A 5,760-nucleotide genomic window follows, 5' to 3' on the forward strand; every position below is an offset into this window, starting at 1 on the left:
CTCCTGGCAGCAATCTACGCTTGTCATAAACAACCCGGAATTTTTTGGGAAATGATGAATTTTGTAGTGAAAAGGCTGATTTATTACGAACGATACTGTGCTGAGGGGCCTCAAGTGTAGACCCTCCTTCACAGTTATCAATGTAATTGTCAACAAGAGTCTTTACAGATTCAAAGTTGACCTTCTCGCAGACATCATGTGTTTGTGTGATTCCTTTTGCTTTCAAAACAACTTTACCTTTTCTGGTCATGTAACCATAACTCTTAGGTCCTGCTGCAACAAACTCTGTAATGAAATCATCCTGGTCTAACTCATTTGTTAGCTCGCCTAAATACCTGCCTGTTTCTAGTTCAGATTGATTTTCTTTAGTGAGATACACTACGCTATCAGTGTCATAGTAAATAGCTCTTTCCTGCAGCTGATCCAAGTAACTGTAGAGTTTCATACGCCCATATGAAGTAGTGAAGGCCGCAATGAAGATGTTATCTGTGGAGTTTGGGAGCGGAGTGCAGAGGTCACCATAACACCATTGAATAAGAGCCACATCATCACTGACAAAAGAGAAATAGCTCACTTTGTATTTTGGAGAGAACATGAGGTTAAAGAATTCCTCGGGGTCACTCACCAGTTTGCTCTGTGTGAGATTATTTCTCTGACCAAATTTTCCCCAAAAAGAGTTTAAACACAGTTTGGCCATTTGTCTTTTAGCAGGGTTTAGTTTTATGTTTTCAGGGTCTAAAGTTATTCCTTGCTTAGCCTGGTAGTCTTTAATGTAAAGCTGTTTAGCCTCCTCAGTTACAGCATCTGATGGGTAGCCTGAAGCTTCTTGTTTTTTGCGCAGGAAATGATGTACATAGTCTGTGAATATTGTGTTACTCTGTCTCTCAAAGTGCCATACCTCTGTGATTCGACCTATTTCATAACCCTTTTCTAATGCGAGGTTAAACTCGGGAGTGGTCCAAACCCCTCTCAGTGCTCTATCCTCGTTACTATGGTTACAGGCTCCTTGTTGGTTGTTCATTTCAGCACAAGTGCGACAGAGAGTAAAGAGAAGTTTTCCTGATTTTGTTTTAAATGGTAAGACCGGAAAATAGAGCCGTCGTGGTGGGTAAACGGCGGCTTTGATAAACCCAAAGTAGTTTTTAGGGTGCTGAAAATTTTGAAAGATTATTTGAGGATGACCTAAGGGGTAACTACATGTACTATTTACATATGGATACAGGGATGTGACATCGACATAGTTGATTTTCTCACGGGGCCCGGCACTACAGCGAAGTTGTGCTGGGCTTGTACGGCCTCCACAGAGAGCATGGCGGGGGATCAAAGGCTCTGGTGGATCATAACGTTTGAGAAAGCTGATTACACTCTCATCACTACGTTTTAACTCGGTCCACTCATGCTCCCAGATTATAACAAGAGAGACATTATGCTCAGCTCTCAATCTAGCGAGCCTGTCTTGAGTGGCGCTGTTTAACTCTGCAAAAGAGGAACCTAGCAGGGGGTTAACATCGGACTGATTGGAAAAACACTTAACACACCCATGGAAGTAGCAGCCCAAAAATTCCCACGCGTATGTTTTACCATTATTTTCGGAATATCCATCTACATAATAACTACCGAGTTGTTTTTCTCCTTGATTGAGCGCATGTCTGATAAAAACACCTTGCGTACACGAGAGATATTCGAGCCATTGAATTGAGGATGAGGAAAATGATTTTACCTGATTATGGTAATTTAAAGGACAGGGCAGGGCCAGAGAATTGGCAGGCATGAAGTTTGTCAAACGAGTCTATATAACGTTGATTAAAGTCTGGGTCTGTAAAGCTGATCACTTTGGAACCTTGCATTATCAAGTTTGGTTTTAATCCTCGCATAACTAACCCGCGAAGGATAATGTACGCATCGAAACCCTTTGCATTATGAGCGATAAAGATTGAGCCCTTGAAGAGGGGGCGTCTAAAATGAGCAAGAAAGTTTTCAACGCAATGCTCGCCCTGAGAGCTCCAAGATTTACCATCTGATGTTTTTGTACACACCAGAAAAGGGCTGTGCTCACCGTGTTCGTTAACAAAAGTTTCAAAATCATAAAAAATCAACTTGTTATTATGTTTTGTTTCGCGTTGTAAAACCTGCATATAGCACTGATGTGTTTGATGATCACTAGAGATTTCCTGACGACAGATTTGGCATTTTCTCTTTTGGCATTTGTGAGGTTTTTCATGTGCTGCTAAGTAATATAGCCTTGAGCACTTGATACATTTCCTGTAGAGGTCACAGTTGCTGGCAGACCTTTCACGCTTGTCAACGAGTTTTTTATGGCTCTCAAAACAATAACGAGATCTACAGGTGCGATTACAATCGGTACATACAATAGGGGAGAGGAAATGATCGTTGCAGTCAGGCTGCATACAGACTGAGCAACGAGCAGGGCAGAAATGGGATAACACATGGTTAAAGCCTATGTAACAATGAGTACACAAATACGCTGTGCCCAAAAATCCTTTAAGATTTTTGATAGCGTAGTAATGATTGTCAAATAAAAATAAACACAAGGCTTTTGCGCTATTCACTGTACTAGTCTGAAATTTACAAAGGGTGCGATCATGCTCGTTACGGTAAAATACTATAATTTTACATCCTAGTAACCTTTCAAATGTAATTATTTGATTAAACCCAACAGGCGTTTGATCATTTAGACCAGCTTTTTGCTGAATTTCTCAAGAATAAATTTTCAAATTCAGATAAATCATGATTATCACGTAAAATCACTGAAACATTATTTTGTAACTGCTGGCCTATCAATTCTAACTGGATATAATCACCTGGACGTGCGTGAGAGAAAACCCTGTTTGATATTTCACGTGCACTAGACATTACGCCTTGATAATAATGCGCATAGTCGGGTATATCGTTTGGAGGAGGAAAATTCAAAATTTCTCTAATTTCAACGTTATTAAATTTATTTCTAACAACTATAGAGGGTTGTGCTGAATTACTGGCGCAACTCTGGTCTGGATTACCCCCTTGTTGAAAGGAGTGATCATGGTTTACTGGGTTAAGTGGCTCGTTCGCAGAGACAATGTCTGCGGGAGAGCTGAGTGATTGATGAGGATTAGAGTCATTGAAAGTGGTTGACAGCTGTATCGGGGGGCTGCGGCTGAGCGGTTCGTTGGGACACGCATTTTCTGGGGAAAAGACTAGCGAATGCTGGCTTTGAGAATCAATGAAACGATTTTGATTTAGCCTGTTTATTTGACTCAATAACTCTGGCGGTATTTGAACCTCATTTTGTATTTGGGCCAAAGCTTCTAAAGCTCTATTAATTGCTAAAAACGGATCAGAAGAGGAGATGTTTTGTGTCAGACTCATTTGTGAATGAACCGCGTCTGACTCTGTTTGGATCTCATCATGATCCAATCCCAAACTCAAAGAATTATTTTGAAAGGCACTTTCATTGGGTGCTAATCGGGCAAGAGCTAAATTAAGCAATTCTAAAGGATCATTATTATTGATCACCTCAGGTTGCTCACTGTTTTGTGAATATGTAATCTGAGAATGGTGTATATTTTCATTTAACCTAGCTAACGCTGTTTCTAAAGCAAGAAACGGGTCTGTAATATCTTGTTCCTGGTTATCCATTTATTTTATTATTATTGTTTAACAGGAATATATTAAAAGAACAAAAAACCACAAAAGAGAGTATGTTTGAAAAGCAAAATGAAAAAAAAAATCAAAAACAAAGTTTTTATAAGATGAGCTGAACTAATTCAGCGAACAGAGATACCGCGCGAAGAGCGATTGAAGCCAGCTGCCTTCGGGTGCGTGTTCGCGTTGTCCTCGTTGTCCTTGCGATCCTGCGGGTCCTGCTACTCCTCCTTCTGACACGCCCTGAGAATTTGAGGGTAAGATACAAACAGTTAGTAAAGTTAAATAGAAAAGGGTTAGTTTTTATTTTAAAAAAGAAATGAGAAAAAAGCGAGAACCTAGAGAGACTGACCGTGATTGGGTCTCAAAGGCAGGCGCGGTGCATTTCGTGTGTCTGATGGCGGAGAATAAGAAGCGTTTCTGGGGCTCCGATCGGCCGGAGCATCGGGAGTGAGCTCGGAGAGCAAATCTTGCCTGTCCCCGGCGGACAGGCGCAAGTTTTTCCCAGAGGGTTGCGGGAGAGAACAAGCTCCGACGGGAATGGAACTGGGGCCAGATGAAGCAGGGCGATCTAGCGTAGAGAGCAAATGCTGTCTGTCCCGTGTGGAGAGACGAATATTCTTTCCTGTGGATCGCACAAGCACTGGTGGTGAAGAATTCGGGGAACTCGTACCAATAAAGGTGTCCAAGTCAGAGATATCTAGAAAGTTTGATAAAAATGAAAAAAGAGGGTAAATGTTTTGTTTTTCTTGTACAATTAGCTGTTAAGAAGGGGAACAAGAATGAACCAAACCTACCAATTCGATCGAGAGACTCAAAAAAAGAGGAGTTGAGCAGGTTTATCTCAGAGTCTGAAAAGAAATAACATCGAGTATTTACAAACGGGAAAAAACAGTAAAAAATATAAACATTATATGAACAAGAGTGAGAAAAAAAAGAGATACCCGATGAGGCCATGATCGCTGCTATAGTTTAGCGTACAAACGCACTTTTTAGCTCTGAGTGTTAGAGGCGAGCTTATATATGTTTTAAAAAGTGTATTCCAAGTGTTACAGAGCATATTTTGCATGGCTTTTTTGAAGATGAAAGGATTGACAGAGTGGTAAAAAGGAAAATGCGAAAATGTAGTTAGAGGGGGAAGATTAACACTTACCGAGTGATATGCACATAGGGCACGCAAAGGTAGTTGCTGTTGAAATCGGCCGCTCCCTATGCGAACTCGCAAGCAGTCTGAGCGGCGCCAGTTGTTGATACGTCTGAAGTCAGATGTCTTCTGGGGGTTCGAAGATAGTCTTAACCTCAGCGGGAGATCGTAAAATCAGACCTGGAGCGGATTGGCTAACCGGGGTGCGAAGGGAGCGGTGCAAGGGTTATGTGATTGGCAGCGGGGCGCAGTGAGGCGGAGTTGGTCTAAGGGGGGAATTTTCAAACGAGGTAAGCAGCGCATTCGGGAGCAGAGCGGGGAGCGAACAAGCAGGAAAAAATTGTGCTCTGCAAGAAGTTGTGGATCGGAGATTAAGAGCGAGGTAGAACTTAGAGTGTGGGTTGAATTTTAGAGCTTGCTAGTAAGAGGGAAGTTTTTGAAGGAAAAAAGAATAAGGATTTTCCCTGTTATCGAATATAAGGTTTTTGGGAATAGAGGGGTAGCTAACAAGTTATTCTAGGGGTTTTGGAGAAATCGCGGAGAAATTTTTAAAAGGAGTTTTGGCTTTGTTTGGCTGAGCATGAAGGGAGCCGCGGGGCGCTGAATTTGAGAAAAAAAGACTAAGGATTTTTTCAGGATTTTCCCTGTTATCGAATATAAGGTTTTGGGAATAGAGGGGTAGCTAACAAGTTATTGTAGGGTTTTGGAGAAATCGCGGAGGGTTTTTTAAGGAGTTTTCCCTGCTTATGTATCTAAGGAGGGTTAGGGTTAGGGGATCGCGAGTTTTTTCTGAGTATGAGTTTTATTCTAAATCTACAAATGCATATAAATCGAAATAAAGTTTTCCCCCAAGGCATGCAGCATGTGTTTGTGGCCATACTGAACGTTACAAAAGCACAAGTTTAACTAAACAATTTTAATATGGTTTAATACATTTTTAAACACATGAGCACGGAGCCCGAGAGAGCACG

The 5,760-nt window shown here is 41.4% G+C and overlaps 1 long non-coding RNA gene across 1 annotated transcript; it reads right to left on the minus strand.

Annotated features, from left to right (window-relative positions):
• Positions 1 to 2,764: 2,764 nt before the first annotated feature.
• Positions 2,765 to 4,532, minus strand: LOC143421691 (uncharacterized). Its single transcript, XR_013101254.1, has 3 exons — positions 4,443 to 4,532; positions 3,998 to 4,345; positions 2,765 to 3,888 (listed from the first exon to the last, which is right to left on the minus strand). It is a non-coding gene; the product is annotated as an uncharacterized LOC143421691 (long non-coding RNA).
• Between the last annotated feature and the right edge of the window lie 1,228 nt (positions 4,533 to 5,760).

The sequence above is a fragment of the Maylandia zebra genome, linkage group LG13 (assembly GCF_041146795.1).
Source record: "Maylandia zebra isolate NMK-2024a linkage group LG13, Mzebra_GT3a, whole genome shotgun sequence".
NCBI classification, from domain to species: Eukaryota; Metazoa; Chordata; class Actinopteri; order Cichliformes; family Cichlidae; genus Maylandia; species Maylandia zebra.